A 25,409-nucleotide genomic window follows, 5' to 3' on the forward strand; every position below is an offset into this window, starting at 1 on the left:
AAGCCTCTGGATGGGGCAGTTTATAAATGAAATACATACATACATACATACATACATACATACATACATACATACATATATCTCTAATCAGGCCAGATAATGTTCCTGTGGATTAATTAAAAATAAACCTAGGCAGCAGGTAAGCACTTTTGGAAATGCATAATTGCATGCATAGATAATAGTGATATCTTATGGTGCTTATATGTTAGTTAGTTAGTCAGTTAGTTTAAAGAGAAGCAGAAGACAATTTAAAACAATTCAAAACATTCAAAAATTACTAAAAGCCAGTAGTAGTGTGTCCGAACCGGTCCGGCGGCCATTCCAAAGAATGGCTGAACTGCCGGACCGGTCCAGCCCTGCCTGGTCCGGGTCCGGGTGGGGGGTATGCCTTTAAGGGCGGGAGGGCTTGCTTAGCCCTCCCGCCTCCTTGCCCCCGCCAGCGCCCGTATTTTCCAGTATAGGGGTGCTGGAAACCAGCCGCGCCCCCGCCCCCGCCGCGGCGGTGAAAGAACCCCCAACGGTACTGCCAGCCCTCCCGCCCTCCCTCCCTCCCTCCCAGCTAGCTGCCCGCCCGCCTGCTCACCCGCTCACCGCTCACCCGATAGGAAACGAGAGGAGCTCCGGCACAGAGCTCCTCTCGTTTGGAAGGCCTCCGGCATAATGGTGTTTTGCGCGCGCGCATGTGCGCACCACAAAGCACGCCGTTCGCCGGAGGCCCGGTCTACCCAGCGATCGGAGGCCCGGTCTACCCGGCCCTTTCCCGGCGGGTAGACCGGGCCTCCGGCGAACGGCGTGCTTTGTGGTGCGCGCATGCGCGCGCGTGCAAAACACCATTATGCCGGAGGCCTTCCAAACGAGAGGAGCTCTGTGCTGGAGCTCCTCTCGTTTCCTATCGGGTGAGCGGTGAGCGGGTGAGCAGGTGGGCGGGCAGCTAGCTGGGAGGGAGGGAGGGAGGGAGGGAGGGCGGGAGGGCTGGCAGTACCATTGGGGGTTCTTTCGCCGCTGTGGCAGCGGGGGGGCGGCTGGTTTCCAGCGCCCCTATACTGGAAAATACAGGCGCTGGCGGGGGCAAGGAGGCGGGAGGGCTAAGCAAGCCCTCCCTGCCCTAAAAACAAGGCCCCCCTTCGGTGCCGGTCCGGACTTCTCTGGACCGTGCACATCACTAAAAGCCAGGCTAGAGAAATGTGTCTTAGGGACTCTTTTAAAGGCTGGTAAAGATGGAGCAGCGGGGAAGAGACTTAACTAGCAAGCCAGAGGTTGCCGGTTTGAATCCCCGCTGGTATGTTTCCCAGACTATGGGAAACACCTATATAGGGCAGCAGCAATATAGGAAGATGCTGAAAGGGTCTCATACTGTGTGGGAGGAGGCATTGGCAAACCCCTTCTGCATTCTACCAAAGAAAACCACAGGGCTCTGTGGTAGCCAGGAGTCGACACCAACTCGATGGCACACTTTACCTTCACCTTAAAGATGTTAAACCATGAATATAGGGAGTGTATTCCACAGCCCAAGAGTGACTATAGAAAAGGCCCACTCCCGAGTCTCTGCCAGACAAGCTGGCAGCATCCGGAGACGGACCTTTCGATGACCTAATGTGTGGTGAGAATCATGCAGAAGAAGGTACTCTTCCAGGTAACTCAGTCCTAAGCCATTTAGGGCTTTAAAGGTGATTACCAGCACTTTGTATTTTGCCCAGAATCCTATTGGCAGCCAATGCAGTTGTTTTAAGACAGGCATAATATGGTGTCTCTGATAAATCCCGTAGACCAATCTAGCCACTGCATTTTGGACCAACTGAAGTTTCTGAACCACATACAAAGGCGGCCCCACATAGAGTGCATTGCAGTAGTCAAGCCTAGAGGTTACCAGAGAGTGCACCACAATTCTGAGATCAGCATTCTCAAGGAACGGACACAGCTGTTGTATTAACTGGAATGGACAGAAAACTCTTCTGGCCATAGCCTCAGCCTGAGAAACCAGAGTGAAGCCTGGGTCCAGAAGCACTCCCAAGCTATGTACCTGTTCCTTCAGGGTGAGTGCAACCCTATCCAGAACAGGAAGATCTATCACATCCCACAAAGTATGACCCCTTACCATGAGTACCTCCATCTTGTTTGGATTCAGTTTCAATTTATTATCCCTCATCCAGTAATTCATTCATTCATTCATTCATTCATCAACCGCCCCATCCACAAGCTCTGGGCGGTGTACAACTAGTATAACTTTACTGCCTGTAGGCAGGCATTTAGGGGTGTTAAACCATTTCCTGGTGATGATGTCATGGAGAAATAGACTTGAGTGTCATCAGCATACTGATAACACCCTTCTCCAAATCTCCTGATGATCTCACCCAGTAGTTTCATGTAGATATTAAAAAGCATCGTAGATAGGATGGAACCCTGAGGGACACCATACAATGAGGCTATTCACATGATGAGACAAAATCTGGCGTCCACTAGCCCAATTTCATCCCACCATGGGAACCTGCGGGGAACCCCACCATGGGAACTGGGCGCTGCGAGCCCGGTGGTTACTGAGCGGGTAACCCGCCCCTTAAACTGGGTTTGCAGAGTGAGCACTCCGCAAACCCAGTTTTTGGGATCGTGAGTAGCCGCAGTGTGGCTCTGCGCTGTGGCTACTCATGAGTAGACCCCCAGAGGGAGGCTGAAAAGCAGCCTCCTGGCTTGGAGGTCTCTCCAGTATGCCCTGCATGCTCACGCAGGGCATACTGGAGCTTCTGGGGGCCACGCAGCCCCCGAACTCCCCAGCCCCTGCTGGCTCCATCATGGAGCCAGCAGTCATGTGGGCAGCCGATCCAGCCACCCAGGGCTCCCGCCCTGCTCATCTGCGGGAAGAGCAAGCTTAGCCTGCTTTCCCAGCAAAAGTGGGTCTCACTGATCGTGAGACCCGCCTCAATAGCTCTTGTTTCAGAGAGCAACTATCTCCTAGTGAATCTGGTTGATTCCAGCATCTGGAATTGACCAGAGAGATGGGAACAGAACCACTGCAAAGCAGTACCACCTATTTCCAAATCGCTCAAATGATCCAGAAGGATACCATAGTCAATAGTATTGAAAGCCTCAGAGAGGTCCAAAGGAACCAACAGAGTCCCAAATCCCTCTGTCCATTCCTTGGTAGAGATCATCCATCAGGCCAACCAAGGCTGTCTCCCTCCATAGCCTGCTCTTACACCAGTTTGAAATGGATCTAGATTAGCTTATTAAAGAGGAAAAGGGGAAATTCTTTTTATAGACCTGTCTAATGGACAAGGATATTGCAAATGAAGGCTTTGGAAATGGGATAATGGTAAGAGTGCAGGCCTATCCCTTTTGAACTGTGTCACCTGGCCTTTTTGCCACTTCCTGGGATGAGTGAGATCAGGTGGGGATACCTTCCCTGCACTTTGGAGGAGCAGCCAAGTCCTCTCCAGCACATTATGAACTGCTCTGGAGGCTTTTCCATCTTACTGTGTGTGCTGGGAGAGGGAGGGAGAGAGGCTTTAGTATAGTAGCAGGTCATCTGGCCCATTGGGCTCACCACCACAGGGGGCTGCACTTAGGGTCACCATGAGGGCATCATCTCTTTTGATCTGCTGGTTCTGCAGTTGGTGAAAGAGGCAATGGAACTGTGAACTAATGATAGGGTGGTGTGTTGGGGTCTTAGATTCACCGAACGTTTGCATGCTGTTGGTGAGAGCACAGTTCAGGCTAGGGTTATGGTGACCTAGGTGCCCTCTTTTCCTTTGTTGGGGGTGTTTGGTTATATGATCTAGGGCAGGGGTGGGCAAATGGCCCTCCAGCTATTTTTGGACTAAAACTCCCAGCATCCCCAGCTACAAATTATTGTGTCTGGGGAAGATGGGACGTAGTTCAACAGCTGGAAGGTCAATTTTGCCCACCCCTACTCTAGGGCTTGGTTGGTTTCAGGTGGTTGGTTGGGAGTTCTGGTCAGGTTGTGAGACTGGTTATTTAAGAATGTGTTTTTGAGAGCAGGGTGTGGGTGTTCTTGGACCTCTGTTTCTAGAGTGGTGGGCAAGGGGAGCTATAGAAGTTCGACAGGCCTTTATAGGACCATTCCAGGAAAAAAGGAGAACCAACAGTTAATGCCAGCCCCTTTCTGGCTTTTTTCCTAATCCCAATATCTTCAGGTGGGATGGGGCCGCAACTCAATGGTAGAGCATCTGCTTTCCATGCAAAATGTTCCAGGTTTGGGCCTTGGCATCTCAAGGTAGGGCTGAGAAAGGCTCATACCTGAAACCTTGGAGAGCTGCTCCCCATCAGTCTGAACAACACTGAGCTAGATGGACCAATGGTCTGACTTAGTATAAGGCAACTTCCTATGTTCCTAGGTGATGCTCCTTCTAGGCTTAAGGTTTGGCTGCTGAATGCCAAGTCCAGAAATGTGCGGTGGAAAATTATCCAGAAAAAAATTCCGATACTTTATTTTTCCATGGGAAATTTCCCATTTATAAAATTTCATTGGCTGACATCCAGACTAGCATTGCACATGCGTAGCAGTGTGAGTTCCAGGCTATTGTTGTGCTGTCGCTTGATTGGAGAGAAGGGGCAATTTCCCCCAATCTTCCCTTCCATCTGAAGCCCACTGTATATCACCAAAATATGCCCTGAGGGTCACACAAGCGCTTCCGAGGGAAGCGGGGTGAAATTGGCAAAAATCACTCCTTCTCCACTCAAGTGACAGCACAGTAGTAGTCTGGAGCTCATACTGCTGCATGTGTGCAATGCTAGTCTGGATGTCCAGCACAGTTTCAGAAAATTTATTAGTAACAATTAATGGATGCATCAGTTCTTCAGGTCTAAAGCAGCCACTGCAGCCTTCCATGCCAAATGTATGTTGCTGCTGCATTGCAAGAGCAGTCAGGGTGACCCAAGGTACTGTGGCATCTAAGCCAAAATGCTGCCTTGCCTCATGACCCTGATGGGGGTCAGCCTCCTTTCAAAACTGACTCTTGCAAGCTTTGAAAGTAGCATAGGAGGCTAGGGGCAGGGAAAGCTGCAAGAAACATTTTCTCTCTTTGTGCTTCTTGCAAGCTTTGAAAGGAGTATAAACAAGAGGAAATTCTTGCAAAGCTTGCAAGAATCAGATGAGTCCTGAAGAGCTGCTCTGATGACAGAGTGGAGAGGGTGGATCTTACACCCTACTGATGCCCCATTAGTCTGGTGCCTGAGGTGAATGTTTCACCTTGCCTCATGAAAGGGCTGCCCGCAGTGAGAGCAATTATGTGCTTTATTTTTTGTATATAGCACCAACCTGCTATAATCTCTATACAGCCATGCTTAATAGCAACTGATTGAGTGTGCCTTTTACTGCCATGAATATTTATATACCACTCTTCAATCAAAGTTCTCAAAGCAGTTTACATAGAAAAATAAATAATACATAAATAAGATGGTCCCCTGTCCCCAAAGGGCTGACAATCTAAAAATAAGCATAAGGTAGATACCAGCAACAGCCACTGGAGCGATGCGGTGCTGGGGTTGGATAGGGCCAGTTGCTCTCCCTCTGCTAAATATATAAGAAAATTGCCACTTTAAAAGATGTCTCTTTGCTCAGATAGCAGGGCTAATGCCTTCACCTTCCTTCCTGTCATTATCAAGGACATTCAGATGACATATAAGAATAAACTGCAGCTCAGAAATATAATTACCCTCTTCTCAGTAAAAGGCAAGACAAAACCAGGGTTTGTCTCTTCGAACTATTTTATCCAGTATCCAAGAATGCTCATGGGCTTTTAATGTATTATTTCAACTAACATAACAGAGATCTGTATCATCCAACCTTAGCTTCCAGAAACATTATTTAAAACAATTGTGGATGATGTAACTGATGGGAAACAACATATTGAGGGTTTTATAGACATTTTTCTCTGAGAGTGATAAGAAACAGCAGAATTGCACCTAAGAAATTGACAGTGCAAATGCAATCCTATCCAAATTTCACTAACTGCACAAGGAAAGAATTGTACCTCAACAAAGAGAGGTTCTTTACTGGGTCAGCTAGCCAAACACGTTACCAGTCGAGAAGGTTTTAAAATAGGCATCCCCAAACTGCAGCCCTCCAGATGTTGCTGAACTACAACTTCCAGCATACCCAGCCACAAAAAATTGTGTCTAGGGATGCTGGGAGTTGTAGTTCAGCAACATCTGGAGGGCCGCAGTTTGGGGATGCCTGTTTTAAAAGGCTTTATTTTGCTCTATAGTAGCAAAAGGTCTTGTTGGCAGCTATCGCTCAAGTCCAAGACGCTGAACATACTCAAGCATGACATATTTATAGCCTAGGGGTTACGTGCATAGGTACTGCCCCTTTTCTTTGTCTGGACTTTCTGTAAATTTCCAGCTAACTTCTGCGCATGTACTTAAGTGAATATCTCATCACCTTCTTATCTAGTCTCTCCTGGCCCTCCTTGGCACAGAAAAGCAACTCCTTATAAGGAATCCCCTAGGCCCCCTTTACATAGACAGAATATATGAAAGGTAACATGGCTTCAGTCTGGTTCAGGCCTACACCAGTTCCCTCCTCTTTCTTTGTACATATTAATTCTTTAATGTAGATTTTGCATACAGAGGGCTTGTATAGCTGGTCCTCGGCTTGTGGGGTTTCCTACTCTAGTAGTGTGGCACAAGTTAACACATGTGGTTATAACAAGAAAACATTGTAAGTGGCAACACGTTATTACACAAATTCCTATCCCTAAAACAAAAGGAGTAAACAATCCCTTTATTCAGGAAAAGCTGGGTAACCATCCTGTTAACCAATCCCACAAGTTCCAATCTGGGTCTGGTTTCATATGTATTTCACTAGCTAAGTCTCTGAGTTTTTGTTCATCCAGTTCGATCATTCCGCTCTGATTGAAATAATGACAACATGTTTGGTTAATAAAAACACAGGTCCCATTCCAGAAGGGTGATAACTGCTTTCCCAACCATTGTCCGCAAATCCAATATATCCCAGGGGTTCTGCTCCATGGTAAACAAAGGTTCTGGTCTGCTGACGCTCAAACTCCAGAACCCCTTCCCTGTGATGTGGCAGCGTATTTATACAGTGAAGATAAAAAATAAGTTTAGTTTCTCAAAAAAATGAGCTCATTCTCCCAACCGTGTAGATAAGACAGAAGAAATAGGTTTCACTTTTCCAACAGGACAAAAGAAATAGCTTTCATATCCCCCTCAGCCCCCATCTTCACAGTCCATACTCCTCCACTAACCATCTTAAGTGCATGACCAAGCCTTATTATGTTTGTTCCCTGCTTGCATGGCCATTACAGCAAAGAAAAATAACAGCACTTAATAAAATAATATACCACAGCCCAGCTCCGCTCTTTATGTGCTACATGCGTGATCCTAAAAGCAAATGGCGTTGCTGGGGTTCAGGCTATACATCAATCCCTCCTCTTGTTTGAACCAACCTAAATCTTTAGGTTAGCATTCATGTCCTTAACTTTGCCTTGTTCACTAAACTTGAACCCAGCAGCCACAGTCTTTAACACATGCTGAGACTGATCCTGACTACTAAACCAGTCAGGATTTAAGGACTAAATAATACATAGTTGCTGTAAGAAAGTGGATTAAATCAACTCTCACCCCCTTTTAGTGTCCTCTAAAGTTTGTCATGGCCAAAGGAAACCATGGAGAGCCCTAGAATTTAAAAACCAAGAGTCCATGGTCATGTCTAACATTGCAGGATTTCAGCTATCCTTGAGGTCCTCTGATCCACTTGTGTTGCTTTGGCTTGTTTGGCTAGTGTTCATAGACAAGCTTGGATGTCCATGTGCTTGGGAGCCTTGGCTCCCCACTCATGGGCAATTTGAAATAATGCCTTACAACTTCATAGAAAAACAAACAACAGAACAGAATATTTCAGCAGTTCAATATCTGGCTGGCCTGTTAGCCTTCAGGCATTCCTCAGGTATTTGGCATCAAATCTTTACCCACAGCACTCTGGGATGCAGGAGGATCAGGAACAAGAAACCTGCATCATGGCCTTTTCCTCGAACACAAGACAGGGCAGCCGATGGATGTTCCGTCACCATTGGCCTGGACTGGAAATGCAGATGGGGACCCCCCTCAGGCAGCAGCTGTTGCTAATGGTGGTTAGCCCGGCCTGTCACACTGCCGGTCCTTCTGGGTCAGGACTGCTGTCCTCTGAAGGCTCCCTTCCCTCTCACTTGACCACCGTTTCAGTCTTTAACAGAAAGACATCCCTCTCGGGAAAGACAGTTCAAGGCAATCCTGCTTATTTTAGAAAAAAGATAAACCATGAATTACCAATTTCCCTCCCCTTGGTAGGGACAGCATGCTGAGACTTAGTCCCTAGGTAGCCCAATACAATGGATAGACCTGAGGTTATTCTCAACTTGATCTTCTGGCATTTTCTTTCCAATTCATGTTTTTGTTTTCCTGCTTGCCCTCTTTCCTCCCCCGAAGTCCAAAACAGGGGATAATGTCATCATTTGGGGCTTGTGACAACTGCTGTGGCTATGCCACAGGAAGAAGAGGCTACACCCGATGAGCAATGCTGAGCAGCAGGCAAAAACAATAAAAATCAAAAGGGGAAATAATAATAATGTTCACGTTCACCCTCCGTTGTTGGTTTGTGGCTTTGAAAAGGCATTAAGATCTGACAGGTCAAACATAGTCTTATCACTCGAGAGGCCACAACATGAACTCCAGCACTTGAATTTCACAAAAGCCTTTTGGGTGGAACTACTGATAGTCCTGTTCCCCTGTAACCTCATAGAGTCTCTTTTATATCCAGCTGTTCTTCCAAGAAGTCCAGAGCGGTGTACTACATACCTAAATCCCCCCCCCCCAACAATCCTCTGAAGCAGGCCAGGCCGTTTAAGTGGCTGGCCCAGTGTCACCCAGCAAGTGTCATGGTCGAATGAAGATTCGGACTCAGGTCCTAGTCCAGCACTCTAACAGGTCCTAGTCCAGCACTCTAACCACCACGCTGGCTGCCTACATACTTACAGACTTCTGTCAGGGCAATCAATCTTTGTCCAGTGTACCTGACTTCATTCTCCATAAAAGGGTGATTTGTCAGTGACATCTGGCCTTTGGTATCTTCATCATCCCCATCTAAGCCACGTGTAAATAGTGTTCCAGCTCTCTGTCTTCAGCCTCATCACTAGCAAGTTTGGTAGGGCAACAATATCCTCATAAAAACCTATATAAAAAGAAACAGTCCTTGCCCCCAAGCAAAAATACTATACCTTGTTAAAATAGGATTAAAATCTCTTTCGCGAGGTCTAGAGTCTCATAAAACAAGCAGGCTTATTTAGTAAAAGATGTTATCAGAAAAATTATCCATAGTCTTGCAGAGGGGTGATAAACACAATTTATTTTCAAGTCTCTAATCAGGAGCTGTGAAAACAGGGTATGGGTTTCACAGTAACACACAAAAGCTTGATCCCTTTTAAGCTGGGAAGTCTTCCAAGTAAAATGCAAACCAGTCCTTCAGAACTCTCTGCTACTTGGTATAAATAATCTTGAATCCTAAAATTCCCTGTGAAAGCAAAACAGGGCTGGCGGTGGGACCAATTTATAAATTCTGAAGCCTCAGACCAATTGATAATACTCTTAGTTTACATCAAAATCAATTAGCAGAAAAATTGCATAGATATTGCAGAAATATAAAACAATAACTACATTTGACTTAAAATCCCTTTTCCTTCTCACCCATATAACAAGTTGCTGTTTAGAGATCTTCCTTCTCACTCAATATTTGGAGTGGGGAGACTACACTCCAGTCATGGTCCACCATTGGCTCTCTGAATTCGACCAACTCCATGTTGGAGACACTTTCCCATGTACAGTCTAAACAAAAAAACTTAAGCAAAGTTAGAGGAACCTAAGAGCCCCCTCTTTCCCTTGCCAAGGAAATATACCTGCTTGGTATACCTATACACTTACACTCAAGCAATTTTATTACAGCCATAGGCCATACAGAAAACGTAAATAAAAATTAACAGTATATACTTATACAAAGCACAATTGCATCTGAGTGACAAGAAGGACACATGCAATCTGACATCGAGAGAATGGAGTGGACAGAACTTGCCCTTTCTTCTGCGTATACATTTGTAACCCAGCCATTTAGCAGCGTTCCGCCGTTCCCCCCTTTACAGGAGGGGGAAGACCCACAAAGAAGGAAAACTGTCGTTCAGATCCCCTTTCTGGCCAGGACTGGGGTGCTGCGAGAGTTCCTTCTGTTGCTAAGGCCACGGCTAATTTTTCCAATTAATATGATAACTGTGACATTTGGAATTCAATCTCAGGGCAAGTTCTTTCTGTGACAGTTTACAGAAATGATAGCAAGTCACGAAAACACTTTCACAAATACAACAAAATTCCCATCTGCACCGAGATGAGTGGCAGAATACTCTCTGCATTTTAACAAAATGTGGAATCCCACACAGAACTTAACAGAAATAAAGTTTTCAGGAACAGAATCTTCTCTGGAGCATATCTGGGCTCCGGTCAGAAACACATACATACACACCTCCCCTGGAATTAACATCAGGCACAGTTAGCATTTAAACAAACATTTTTGATGGGAAGCAGGGAAGTTCACATTTTAGTGATACAATTAAATATCATTTAGAAAACACAGCAAAATGAACAGCTACATATTTTAACTGCATTTAAACAAAATAAAAGTGTGGTACAACATTTAAGCATGTTTAGGGCTTAACCAATGAGCAAGTTAACCAGTCAAGTGGAACACAAAAAACCCCCCAAGAAAACACAGTCATTCGCAAAATGGCCTATAAATCAACATTCCTTTCCCCCTCTATCTCAGGCCACATTCCTTAAGACATTGTTGCATTTCATTCCTTTTCCATATACCATCCAAGATAGAACCTTTCCTCTTGACTACAGTGTAAAATTCCTTCTATAAATCTCCAACATGCCAGTTCCAACCTTTAAATCAGCTTTCCTTCTGCCTCACAACTCAACCCACACTACATACATTTCATTCTGTTTAAATAAAAACTTCCCTTTTGTCCTTCAAATTTCAAACCACATTACAATGCATTTCATTCAGAAATCCCCCCCCCCTTTTTTCCCTTTACAACAGACGTTTAAGTTTTGATTCCTAAGTTCTCTCCTCCCTCCCTCCTTTTTCTCTCCCCAAGCAGAGCTTGGTAAGAGTTACAGCAGGACAGGCGAAGAAAGAGCTGAGGTTAAGTTTTCATAGTGCTCGAAAGTAGCTAATCAAGCAACAAAAAAAGTGAAAGAGCGGCTTGCGCTTTCACCCTTGCTCTCCCCTTTCTCTCAGCTGAAACAACAAGCAGCTGTTTGAGCTTGGAAACAGAACACAGACAGCATGATTTTAGCAAAATACAATCATCCCTTCCTCTTTCAATTCCATTGCATAAACCTTTGAACATATAATGTTAAACCAATTTCCCAGGTAAAACTGAATGATCTTCTGCTAGTAATACGTATGGTGGGGGTCTTTTTAGTGGGCCGGCAGATACCTTGCCGACGGCGACCAACATGGTCTTCCAGGACCCACAACCCTTCATCAGCTTGTCTCAAGACCATAACTCCACAAAGGCCTGCGTGCATATTTATGCTCCTCAAACTTCCCAACCCTGGTGCAAAACAATAACAGCTGCAATATTTATTCCGGACTCCAATTCATAATAGGGCCATACATTTTGATAGAAATCAATCATCTTCTTTTTCCTTAACGGGTCGCCGCCCGTAAGAACCTGCCAGTTCTTTAAAACACATTCCAATGGGGTGCATGACTCCCCTCCTGATTTGCTCTGAGCTTTCCCCATCTCGGCGTGAGGCTTGTGACTCTAACCCTGCAGGCAGGACTCCAACCCCGTGAGTGGGACTCTAACTCTGTGTACCTCGACTGCAATGGGACTCTAACACTGCGATGTCTGTAGTGTCTAGGCTTGCACAACACTCACCCGCTCCTTGGGACTCCAACCCTTGCACCTTGGGACTCTAACCCTTGTGCGCTTCCTCGTCACCAATGCCTTCCTTCTCTTTTGTCTGGAGCACTGCTTGTGGAGGAGCTCAGGCAGTCCAGTCACAATGCGACGTCCCGCAAGATGCGGGTGTAGCCGGCTTGCGTCGATTCGGTCCAGATTCGCCAGGGATCCTTCCGCCCAGTGGGAGCCAGTGGTGCCCTACTCGCATGTAGGGAACGTGGCCCCAATCTGAGTCACGGCACCAAGATTGTTGTACCTCAACAAAGAGAGGTTCTTTACTGGGTCAGCTAGCCAAACACATCACCAGTCGAGAAGATATTAAAAGGCTTTATTTTGCTCTATAGTAGCAAAAGGTCTTGGCAGCTATCACTCAAGTCCAAGACCCTGAACATACACAAGCATGACATATTTATAGCCTAGGGGTTACGTGTATAGGTACTGCCCCTTTCCTTTGTCTGGACTTTCTGTAAATTTCCAGCTAACTTCTGCACATGTACTTAAGTGAATACCTCATCACCTTCTTATCTAGTCTCTCCTGGCCCTCTTTGGCACAGAAAAGCAACTCCTTATAAGGAATCCCCTAGGCCCCCTTTACACTGACAGAATATATGAAAGGTAACATGGCTTCGGTCTGGTTCAGGCCTACACCATAATTGCTACTAAAGCTCCAAATTGCACTAGCATTATAGTGATGTAGTTATGCCATCACACAAATAAAACTGCATTATACTGGATCAGTCCATCTGTCAGTTTTTGTGTCAGGCAGTGGTTCTCCAGGATTTCAGACAGGGGACTTTCCCAGCCCTGCCAGGAGATGGGACCTGACTGGGACTGAAACTGGGAAGGGCCTTCAAAATGCAAAATATGTGCTGTACCACTGAGCTATAACCCTTCCCCCATATTGTTAGTTTAAGTCAACAAAGTACATCATAATAACTTAAGAGGGAAACTGGTATAAATTAGGGCTGTGATACGGAAAAGAAACAGGTCTCCTGTACCTTTAAGAGAAGTACAGAAGAGGGCATTTCAGCAGGTGCACCTTGTCATGGGGTGGAGGTGGGGAGAAAAGCTGCACCTGCTGCAATTTCTGCTTCTGTGCATCTATTAAAGATTTAGGAGAGCTGACATCTTTTTCCATATGGCTGCCATAGTACAAATGGGGGCATCATGGAGGAGTGTGGAAGAGTGGTACATTTAGTTAGTGTCCTTTCCTGCCCCAGAAAGGAACCTCTACTGGGGAGGCACTGGATCCTAACTAATTGCATCAATGTGAGCTCTGGCATAGTAGTAGCAGTCATCTTAAGTGGACCATAGGATTGCCCTGCCTGACTGAAATTCTGGGTCCACTTACCTTGGAGTAAGCCCAACTGAAATTGGTGGGACTTGCAGTACTTCTGAAAAGACAGACCTAGCTTTGAACTGCATGACTGAAAATGGCTAGAAATAACTCTTATACTATCTTGGTTTTTTAATCGAATGAGAACAAAAAGAGCAAGATACAGTACCAGCATTTTTCATTTCATGACTGACATGTCTTCCTTATCTTCTTAAGACTTTTGCTTTTATATCCTTAACATTTTGGCCTCTCTAAGAAAACCAACGTGCAGCCATATTGGAATGCAAGCCCCATTTTAAGACTAGAAGCTGGAAAACCTACTGGCCTGCTGGGATCCAATTCTTCTACAAAGGGTGAGGACAGGCATAACAAGTTTGAAGCAGTGGGGATGCTTGTGGAGAGCCTTAAATGCGTACAATCCTGCTGAGGCAAGAGAGAAGCTGGATGGCGACAGGGATAAAAGAGTAAATGAAGCACATTTCTTTCCCCATGGAAATTACCCCTGGACACCTTTTGGTTTCCTGCTTGCCTAGAAGTCTGTAAGGGATTTTCATGGATTTTTATCCCACAGGGAATCAAGGGAATTGGAAGTCTAGGCTGTTCATTTGTTGCCCACTGACCCAAGGAATCAAGGCAGTCCACAAGTTATCAAATACAAGAACATTATTCTCACCAGACGTGACAGGAGTAGATAACAGCAAGGCAGTCTTGTGAGTCGTGACCACACAGATCAGATGATATTGTTGACATTCTGGTCATAGCAGGCAAATACAAGGCTTTATTGATGAGGGTATTTTAAATTTCTGAGATGTTCAGGGGTATAGTAAGTTGAAAGATAAATGTGTGTGCTAAGTCAAGCACTGGCCCAAGGGCCCACAGCCACCTCCAGGGCCCAAATGGTGTCCAGTAAAATCTGTTGGGGTGGCAGCATACCTCCCTGCTGCCCCTTCCCCTCTTCAGCTGAAAGTGGCTGGAAGTACCACGTGCACATGCACACACCGTGATCGCGCGCACACCCCTCTGACATGTGCATGAAGTACTTCTTGCCACTTACAGCTGAAGAGGGGAAGGGGCGGCAGGGAGGTATGCTGCCGCCTGGGCAGATTTTACTGGACACCAGCTCTGGTGGGGGGAAAGTGGGGGGAGGGGTAAGTGCACGCTCCCCTCCCCTTAAAGACCTACCCCCACCGCCAAACAGTCGAACCAACCAGTGTTCAAACCTGTTCGTAGGCCCATAAAAGTGTCTCTGAACAGCTTTGTGCATGTCCCTACTGCTGATGCCAAGTCCCACAGTAGTAGCTCCTCTCTTTTCTAGTTTCTGTCTTGGTGTAGCTATTGCTCTCACTCCTCTCACCCTCAAGGCAGGAGAAGGAAGAGCTGCTGCTATTGCCACCACAGCGCATCAGTGAAGAAGGTGGGAGGGGGAGGAGCTGCCACATCCAGTATCCCTCCTCCAAAATCCTACTCCCTTGTGGAGGAGGAGGAGCCCCTCAGTATTTACATGCTGAGGTTCCCCACAGATTTGGAGCCAGTCCTGCTGAGTCACACATAAACAATCTAGCAATATCCTTTTTTAAAGTGTTCAATGGAACATAGGAACATAGGAAACTGCCATATACTGAGTCAGACCATTGGTCTATCTAGCTCAGTATTGTCTTCACAGACTGGCAGCGGCTTCTCCAAGGTTGCAGGCAGGAATCTCTCTCAACCCTATCTTGGAGATGCCAGGGAGGGAACTTGAAACCTTCTGCTCTTCCCAGAGTGGCTTCATCCCCTGAGGGGAATATCTTGCAGTGCTCACACATCAAGTCTCCCATTCAGATGCAACCAGGGCAGACCCTGCTTAGCTATGGGGACAAGTCATGCTTGCTACCACAAGACCAGCTCTCCTCCCACAAATGCATAGACATTAATCCACAATATTGTTTAAAATATTTGCCTCACAAACAAACATGCATACACTAAAGAGGCTGAGGCTGAAAAAATGGAAACCAAATATCTGACTGCTTTAACGTCTCACAAAACAAATCTAGAGGATGAAAACATCTATCAAAGCCAAGGCAATATGCACACATTAAAGAGCAATCAGTCCTAAGCAGGCCAAAGGAGGCTGACTTGTTGGCTCAACCTTTGCAATTAATAAATCAATTGCTCCAGTTGACAGTTTTGCCCTACTTTTATACACACACACACACACACACACACACACACACACACACACTTGCAGGGCTGAAAGCATTAGTCAATTAAGTTAGGGGATCACATTATTTGTAGATTTCAGATGTGAATTTTTAATTGGAATTTAATCAGTGCCGCCTCGTAAGTGTTCAGTGCTCCTGATGCTGTAAACAATATGGATATTTTTAGGCTGCGCATTTAAGAAGATTTTCCAAATGATAATTGATTTCCTTTTATTATTTAGACAAACGTTAATATGACAGCCTTCTAAAAATATCACATGTAAGGAAATCCTATATTTAGTTTAACCAGTTAACAAACTAGTAGAAAGCAGCACAATTTTGACAAAGTGATCCTATGGTCTTACTATTCTGGGTAGACATTCTTGTATGACTGATGCTGTCATACTGTAGTCATGATCCTATACTCAACCAGCAATAGGGGCACCACCACAACAATAGCTGTGGCGGGGTGGGGTAGGGGAATAGCACCACCACCAAACATGACCACAGCATCATTGCTAACCCTACTACTACCCACTAATCACAAAGTTGTTCATTGAGAACTCTCTCAAATTATCTATGCATATAAAGCACAAATCAACCTCTCTCTCTCTCTCTCACTTACTCTCTCTCTCACACACACACACACAAACACACATACACACAACCATCCAACCAGGCAGTCAGAAAGAGTCAACAGCTCCTTCCTCCTTCCTAGTGTAGATTGCCATGGTTAATGGGTAGGAGGACAGCAGTTGATACCAACAGACTTTGAGGCTGTTCATGTGCAGCAGAGTTTGGGCTTGGCTTCCTTAGCCCCATCTTTGCTGCATGTGTGAACTGCCGAGAGCCGTGTGGCTCCTGGCAGCGGCGCAGTGGCAACCCTGCCTCTGGCGCCTGCCTCCCAAATGGGACTAAGGGAGCGCATGCTCTCTTAGCCCCATTTTGTTGATCATCTGCCAGCCCCAGCTGCTTGCAGTGCTCCTGACCAGCTTCAGGAGGGATCTCCATAATGCACCATGCACTTGCATAGTGCATTATGGGATGGGGGGGCAACATGTCCTGACCCCGACCATCTACCACTGCTGGGGAGACCTCTACCGCTGCCATGTGGGCATGCCGTGTGAGTGCCCAGCACGGACAGGGCAATTATCTGCTGTAAGGTTTTATAGCCTTCCTCCTTGTTCACCCCAAGCCCTTTCTCACAGATCGTGAGAAAGGGCTCATAAACTCCAGGAGTAACAGCAGGAGAGAGGGCATGCCCTCAACATCTGCCTGTGGTTTCCAGCGGCATCTGGTGGGCCACTGTGCAAAACAGGATGCTGGACTAGCTGGACCTTGGGCCTGATCCAGCAGGGCTGTTCTTATGTTCTTATGACTCTGCACAGACAGGGTTTGACTTTCCTGTCACTGCAAATGAAAATAAACACATTTTCCCCAGGAAAGAGACAGGATCAGAGAGAGAAGAGTCCCTCACAACATGCAGCCAGTGTGGTGTAGTGGTTAGAGTGCTGGACTAGGACTGGGGAGACCCAAGTTCAAATCCCCATTCAGCCCTGATACTTGCTAGGTGACTTTGGGCCAGTCACTTCTCTCTCAGCCTAACCTACTTCACAGGGGTGTTGTGAGGAGAAACATAAGTATGTAGTACACCGCTCTGGGCTCCTTGGAGGAAGAGCAGGATATAAAATGTAAATAATAAATAAATAATAATAAAATAAATATATAGCCCAGGTGAAGAAGAACTGAAGAATTCATGAAGAACTGAAGAGGTAAGGCAAAGGGCTCAAGTCCTTTCTCAAAGCAAAGGGCTCAGGTCCTGCTGAATGACCAGTGAGAACTTACCAGTGGACCAGTTCAGAGGAGTTGCCAGCTGCAACACACAATCAGGATAAGGTCGCACTGAAAGAATGCTCACCCTGACCTCACTGGAGGACATCCTGATGTGCTGTGGGTCATCCCTTGCTCACCTGAAAGGACAATTAATCTGAATCGGGGTTTTGGAGCTCATGTAGAGAGGTGACTCAAATGAACACACCCCCTAATGATTAAGGGACAACTCAACAGTGCATCAGGATGTCCTCTAGTGATGTCAGGGCAGGCACACCATCCTGATTGCTTGCCAGCATCTAGCTGTATTAGACCTATGATAGACTCCCATAGGTCATTCAGATTAATTTCCTACAAAAACAGACCACTGCACAGGTGAGGTAACTGGAGTGAATTGTACTAACCAGCCCATTACTGGCAAGAAGCTCCATCATTTTTATGAGGTCAGCATCCCATCACACCTGCCATTTGTTTGCTTTTTTAAAAGACTACTTAAGGACATGCCTGTTGCACTTGGTTTGAATGCCAGTTGACCCAAAGTCTGTGAAACTTCTGTTGCTTAAGATGGGGAACAAAGCTACATTGAGTTTTCTAAGGAGGGTCCATTAAAATGGCTGCTCACCCAGATCTATACCTTTCTTGGTGATTATGCTGGTAAACTGGGTGCCATCAAGTCTGTGTCGACTCTTAGCAACCACATAGATAGAGTCTTTCCAGGATGATCTGTCTTCAGCTTGGCCTTTTTAGGTCTCTCAGTGGTGCATTCATTGCTGTTGTAATTGAGTCCATCCACCTTGCTGCTGGTCATACTCTTCTTCTCTTTCCTTCAACTTTTCCCAGCATTATGGACTTCGCAAGGGAGCTGGGTCTTCGCATAATGTGTTCGAAGTATAATAGTTTGAGCCTGGTCATTTGTGCCTCAAGTGAAAATTTTGGATTGATTTGTTCTATGATTCATGTGTTTGTTTTCCTGGCTGTCCATGGTATCTTCAAAAGTATTCTCCAGCATCAAAGTTCAAAAGCGTCAATACTTTTTATATCTTGCTTCCTCAAAGTCCAGCTTTCTCATCCATAGAATGTCATGGGGAAAACCATTGTTCGAAAGATTCTAATCTTTGTAGGTGTAGACACGTCATGGCATCTAAATATCCTTTTCAAGGCCTTCATTGCAACCCTACCAAGTGCTAGTCTGAGGCGTATTTCTTGACTGCTGGATCCTTTACTGTTGATGGTCGATCCTAAAAGGCAGAAGCTATCCACCACTTCAATGTCTTCATTATCAATTCTGAGGCTGGTTGCTGTACCTGTTGTCATTAGTTTAGTCTTTACATTTAATCATATTCCCATTTGTTCACTGTCTGCTTAGCTCAGGGCAAATGTACAATAAATGAATACACATTTGTGTTTTTTTCTTAAAGCGTAAGCATGTTTATGTGCTTGTAGTCTTCTATTTTCTGATAAATAACTTTGAAAACTTACTCCTGACTTTGCCTGGGAATTCAAAGTTTTGGTCTCATTCTCAAAGTCTTGCCTAACTACTAATAAGTTATGCTGATGGCTGCAAAACCCAGGTTTAAGGATGAAGTTCTCTCATTCCTACCTGTTGCATTTCCCCCAGACCCAGTCAGCTTAGAATCTGTGACAGAAGAGTGTGATTTCTTCACTGCAATCAGGTCTTTTTCCAGGACATCAATAACCTTCACTACGCTGATAACACCACCCTGAGAGCTGAGAATGCAGGATGATCTGAAAGCTCTAGTAATGAAAGTCAAGGAGCACAGTGAAAAAATGGAACTACGACTAAATGTAAAGAAGACTAAACTAATGACAACGGGTACAGCAACGAGCCTCAGAATTGATAATGGACATTGAAGTGGTGGATAGCTTCTGCCTTTTAGGATCAACCATCAACAGTACAGGATCCAACAGTCAAGAAATATGCCACACATTATCACACCAGAGCTCAGGGAGCAGGGAGGCTGGGCGAAGGAAAGCAGACAAAAAATTCCAAGGAGGGAGCAATCTTTAACTGCTGTTTATCTTTCAGCAGTGGTGGCTCTGATCTCTCCTAGGGTTCCAACATTTTCATCCCCTGGGGTGGTCTTCTCAGTAGGCCAGAGAACCTAGATTGTAGCCTATTGTGTTTTTTCCTCTCATTGGATTTCTCAAACTTTTAGCTTTTTCCCTTGCTTCAACTCCTAAATTTATTTTGGCAGCACACACACAGATGTCAACTCCATATTTTGAGATGGATACTAAAACCATTAATCTGCAGCCATCACACCTGTCAATTGCTTCAGCAGTAGCATCCATTCCTCTCTTTGTTATTTCTACTGCTGCACCTGATGTTTTCTGCTTCAGGGCTGGAAGAGATGCAGTATTTTTGCTTAACTATCAGTGGAGAGGCATCATGAATAAACAAGTATAAATGAAAGTATCACAAAGAAAGGATCAGTAACTCCCAAGCTTTTAAATCAAGGATAACACCTCCTTGGTGTACTTGTGTCCTACATATTTCTAGAGCAGCAGGAGCATGTCATGTGACAACCTATAAACCTGCTCTTGTTCTATATGCCTTGCAGCGAATCACTAAAATGTCAAAGGAGTCACTTACAGAAATCTGCTGTTCAAAACAAAGAGGGCCATATCCCAAGATAATATCTATTTGTGTCACTTCACTGAAATCAGCTGAATGATGCTGATTCCCACCAGCTCAAGAAATCATTGAGAAGATGCTCTGCCGTGCTAGCTGCCTGAAAAGAGCTCTGCTTGCAAACACACAAAAACACTATGCCAGGAATTGCTACACCCTTGGGTGAATGTTCCCTTTTTCATTTGCTGTGCCATTCCATCATCTCTCGTTCTGGATTGAGATGACAAAGGCACCTTCAAATGGACACCAAACCAGAGCAACCTGTCTCAGTCTTCATACCACCACCCTTCATTTTTGAGTGACTCTGCATTTCTGTCACACATCTGAAGCAGCACCTATCAGGTCCTCTAACAATTGCTTGGAGCCAGTAATTGTCCTATGAATAGTACCAACAGTTTATGAACTGTATAATAGAGATGGATGTCAACACTAAGCAAATCAGATTAGGAGGGATTCCACAGAAGCAGACATTTATAATGAGATAATTAAAAACAATTCTATTTATTGGGAATCTTCTAGAGAAAGATCATCTCTGAAGAAAAAAAACTCATTACGGAGAGGCCCAATTGAACTTGTAAGGAAGTTCATGGCAAAGAATGAAGAAACTGGGGGGCCATAACCTGTTCATTGCATTAATTATAATTTAGGCCATAAATATCTCACAGCATATCACCATGACAGGCAGAACCGAAGATGTCCGATGAATAGTATGAAAGACTGGTATTAAATCCTGCATTTTGTGTTCTGTCATGGTTATGCTGTATGCTTTAAAATGGCAGCCTAAGTTCAAAAGATTAGCCAGGAAACAAATAATGCAAAATCTGCCTTCCTGATTGACTATTTTAGCTGGGGGGGGGCATCATTTTAAGGCAGAAAAGGCAGAGTTGAAGAGGGGTTTTGGTCAAAGGGAGATTTTAAAAAGAAAGATCAGAGGAGCTGCAGGAAGAAGAAAGGTGCTGGAGGCCTGAGGAACTGGTGAGACAGAATGTATGAAAGACACAGCCTTAGGCAAAACAATTTCCAGGAATATAAATTGGTTTGTTTTGTTTTCTTTCTACTAAAGACATAACTTTGTTCAGCTTTCTTGTGGTCTCTGAGTTTTGTTCCCCATCCCATGCCAGCAGTGGCCTGTCTCTGAGTGGGGGGCGGGGGCAGCAAATGAGCTGCAGGGGTGGCTTGTTCTCGATATTCCTGCCCTGCCCTGGCTCTTTCTCTCTCGTCTCACTGCTGTGTGTTAGCCCCAGGTGTGTTGGCTGACCATTCACTGCTCTTTCGGGGAACTGGATAAATGACCAGCCCATGTGCCTGGGGTTAACACAGCGGTGAGACAAAAGCATGTGAGGCAGCTAGAGTGGAGTGAGAAGAATGGGAACAAGCTACACCTGCGCACACACACTCCTTCCCCAACTGGACAGGCCCCCACTGCCCCCACGCTTACTTATTATTATTATTCAATTTATATACCGCCCTTCCAAAAATGGCTCAGGGTGGTTTACACAGAGAAATAATAAATAAATAAGATGGATCCCTGTCCCCAAAGGGCTCGCAATCTAAAAGATTGTGCCATCCTACTCTACCTGAGTAGAGCCATCCTACTTGCCATCCACCTGTTTGGTGGACATAGTCAAGGAATGAAAGCTTCCACTAAGTGGCAGTGGTAAAGTCCAAAAGGTACGGAAACCAAGAGTTTGGTTTGCTTGCCTCCCCCACACCTTGCCTCATTCACAGGACGGGCTACTACCAGGCTGTGACAAACTGAATAAGAATGATACTGATGCATAGATGAAGAAACTACATAAGAACACAAGAACAGCCCTGCTGGATCAGCCCTTGGCCCATCTAGTCCAGCATCCTGTTTCACACAGTGGCCGAACAGATGCCACTGGAAGCCTAAAGGCAGGAGTTGAGGGCGTGCCCTCTCTCCTGCTGTTGCTCCGCTGCAACTGGTACTCAGAGGCATCCTGCATTTGAGGCTGGAGATGGCCCTCCAAACTAGTAGAGACTGTTGTGGTATTCTTAGGCAAATAGTCAAACAACTGGATAAAAAAATGCATAAGCAGTTTAGTTCTGGTTTTCTCCCCTGGGGATGTGGAGATCATCATCAAGTGACAGCAAAATGGTTTAAAGAATTTTCCAGAGAGTTTGGGAAGTTTTCTGTGGACTGATGGATAAGCACTGCTGTGTATGAAACAGCAACTGAACAAAACGAAAAGTGGATCCAAGTATCCAAGGGGGATATATTCTGGGAGGAAAGTAATGGTGTTGCTGTTCCTTTGCTTGCTTTTAAAAAATGTGTTGCTTCATTATTTGAAATTCTTTATAGCCACTAGAATATTTGGAGTCGGAGGAATGATGTGGTTCCTTAAGAGATGTCATTTCGACAGCAATTCACAGAGGTAAATATGAATGCTTTGAAAATATCATTCTAGTCCCATGAGACAATTTATATTATGCATTTTCAGTCCCATAAAAGTATATTTTAATGCTTCAGTTTAGATGGAGTTGAGACAGTACTTTTGAGTCTCCAGCATGTTCCACACTATCTGGCCTGCAATGCACAGAGATCTGAAAGTGTAATTTTTTTTCCCTTTCAAGACACATGAGTACAGTTGTCAGCTCTCCAAGCAAAAAAGCATGGCCTGGCATGGTCTTCTGCCTTCAACAGCAGCTTGATATGCAGAAATAGGAAGGAAGAGTTTTTCATGACATGAAGATAAGCATTATCAGCTGCAAATGTCTGCAAATCAAGCTGCTGTTAGGCACAAGAGCAAGGGCCAATAAAAAGTTGACAGTCCTACACATGGGAGAGGAGTGTGTGCAGGAGTGCTATTTTAAACTGGGCAGGGCTGAACATGGGGGTGGATCTACAACTGAACAAAAGTGTGCAATGAAGTTGGGCTGCCGCTAGAGGGAGCTATTCCTGAATTTCTGACTTAAATCATACTTTCCCCATAGAAATAAATAGGAAACTCAAAAATATTAACTCCCAAAAGGTTTGGCAGAAACCTCTGAAATTTCAAATGGTGTTCCTACATGATTGTAGGATTAATTGTGTGGACTGTGGTGAAACATATATGCAGATGCTGGAGAGAAGGAGGCAGAGGCGTAACTAGGGAAAACGGCGCCCGGGGCAAGCACTGAAATAGCGCCCCCCCGCCCCCCAACATACTACATTATACTTAGGTTTTTCCTCACAATCGCCCGCCACTGCCGCCAAGCCAGGCCACTGACTGGCCGCCAGGTGCCAGCAAAGCAATGGGGGGGCACAGGTGGCGCAGAAGGGACCCCTTGTGGGGAAGGGGGCACCGACGCGCTCCCTTGACTGCTGCAGCGCTGCTGCACTGAGCAGGAAACATTTGTATTAACAAAAAATTAAAAATTTAAAAAAAAATGGTCATGGCGGCGCCCCCCACATGACCAGAAAAGATGGCGCCCGGGGCACGTGCCCCCCCTGCCCCCCTATAGTTACGCCTCTGGAAGGAGGGAAAGGGAGAGAGCAAGAGTTGCCATAGCAACCATGCATGGAATGTTCAGGGAGGGATTTAAATAAGGACAGGTGGTGACAGTTGGAGAGTTAGTTGGGAGTTGAGAGGCGGACAGGATAGATCTAAGGGAGTGAGTGGTTTTGTGATGGAACAAAGGAAATTGTTCAGGGTTTCTGAGAATTCTTGGTCAGAGTTTGTACAGAGTGAATGGCCAGTGGAGTACTGGTGCAGTGCTCTGGGAGTCTGGACTAATAAGCCTTAGCGGGGACAGAGTCCTGAGAGTGAAAGGGACCCAGAGGCAAATACCCCTGGTTAAACAGACTGAAAATGTCTGGGTAAACACACCAAGTTCCACAAACAAGGTTAAAACACATCTGTCCCAAGTTATTTACCATTCTTAAAAGCTACAGTTGTAAAGAAGGTTAAAACACTGAGTCCAACAGCTGAAGTTTATTTAATAATTTAATTATTATTAATTATCCAATTTCGATACCACCCTTCCAAAATGGCTCCAGGCAGTTTACATTAAAACAAAACAATTAAAATCAATTAGCAGTTAAAAACAAAGGTTGTAAAACACCATAAAACAATAACAGTTAAAACATACAAAACCAGCCAGTTTGAAATGCGTCTAGATAATTAGTTTCCTCCAAAACCACCTGGAGCTGGTCGGCCACCACCCTCTCAATTACCTTACCCAATTAAGGGATATTGGAGATTGGCCTATAACTATCCATCGCTAAGGGGTCCAGGAAAGGCTTCTTAAGAAGTGGTCTAACCATTGCCTCCTTCAAACATGGAAGCACCCAACCCTCCCTCAGTGATACATTTATGATATTAACTAGGCCACCTCCAACAATCTCCTTGCTAGATAGAAGCAGCCACATCAAGCAAGGATCCAGAGAACAAGTGGTAGGCCGTATCGCCGCAAGCAGCTTGTCCACACCCTCAGGAGTCACAGATTGAAACTGATCCAACCTAATACTGCAAGAGGAATTGCTGGACACCTCCTTAATAGACCCTGCAGAAATAGTGGAGTCTAAGTCAGCCCAAATAAAGGAGATTTTGTCCACAAAGAACCCATTAAAAACATCACAGCAGAAAAATTCTGGAGACTGATTTGAAGCAGAAAGAGCAGAAATTAAACTCCTCACTACCCAAGATAGCTCTGCTAAACATGATCTGTCAGATGCAATGCATGCTGACCAAGATCCCTTTCTTGTCTCACACACTGCTACTGCATAACCCTTCAAATGGGTCCTATGCTGCCAAATTTGAGCCAAGTTCTCCTCCACTTGCATTCCAGCTGCCTACCCAGCCGCTTCAGCCCTCGCAGCTCCTCGGTATACCAAGGGGCCATTCTTGAAGCAAGTCGAGAGGGACGCTTAGGAGCAATCATATCTATTGCCCTGGTAAGTTCCCTATTCTAGGTTCCCACGAGGGCATCAACAGAATCACCAGCAGCACCAACTTCAAAACCCTCCAAGGTCTTTTGGAAACCTGCTGGGTCCAGCAGCCTTTTTGGGCGGACCATCCTAATAGGTCCATCACCCCTGCAGGGGTGGGTTGTGGCTGTGATACCAACCTTAACCAGGCAGTTGTCCATCCATGACAATGGGGAAACCACCGGATCCCCCACCCATGGAACACCCCCCCTGATCTGAACAAAAGACCAAATCAAGTGTGTGGCCAGCAATATGAGATGGTTCAGAAACTAATCATTCATAGGCCCTATGAACTCCTGAGCCACACCAGACAAGCCAGCCCCAAAGTGGATATTGAAGTCCCCCAGCACCAGAAGCCTGGGAGACTCCAACACCAACTCCATGATCAGCTCCATCAGCTCAGTTAGGGAATCGGTTGGGCAGCGGGGTGAAAGGTATACCAACAGAATCCCCACTCTACCCCTAGTTCCAAGCCTCAGAAATACACATTCAATATAAGTCAACT

This window comes from Hemicordylus capensis, chromosome 4 (assembly GCF_027244095.1).
Source record: "Hemicordylus capensis ecotype Gifberg chromosome 4, rHemCap1.1.pri, whole genome shotgun sequence".
In the NCBI taxonomy this organism is placed as follows: domain Eukaryota; kingdom Metazoa; phylum Chordata; class Lepidosauria; order Squamata; family Cordylidae; genus Hemicordylus; species Hemicordylus capensis.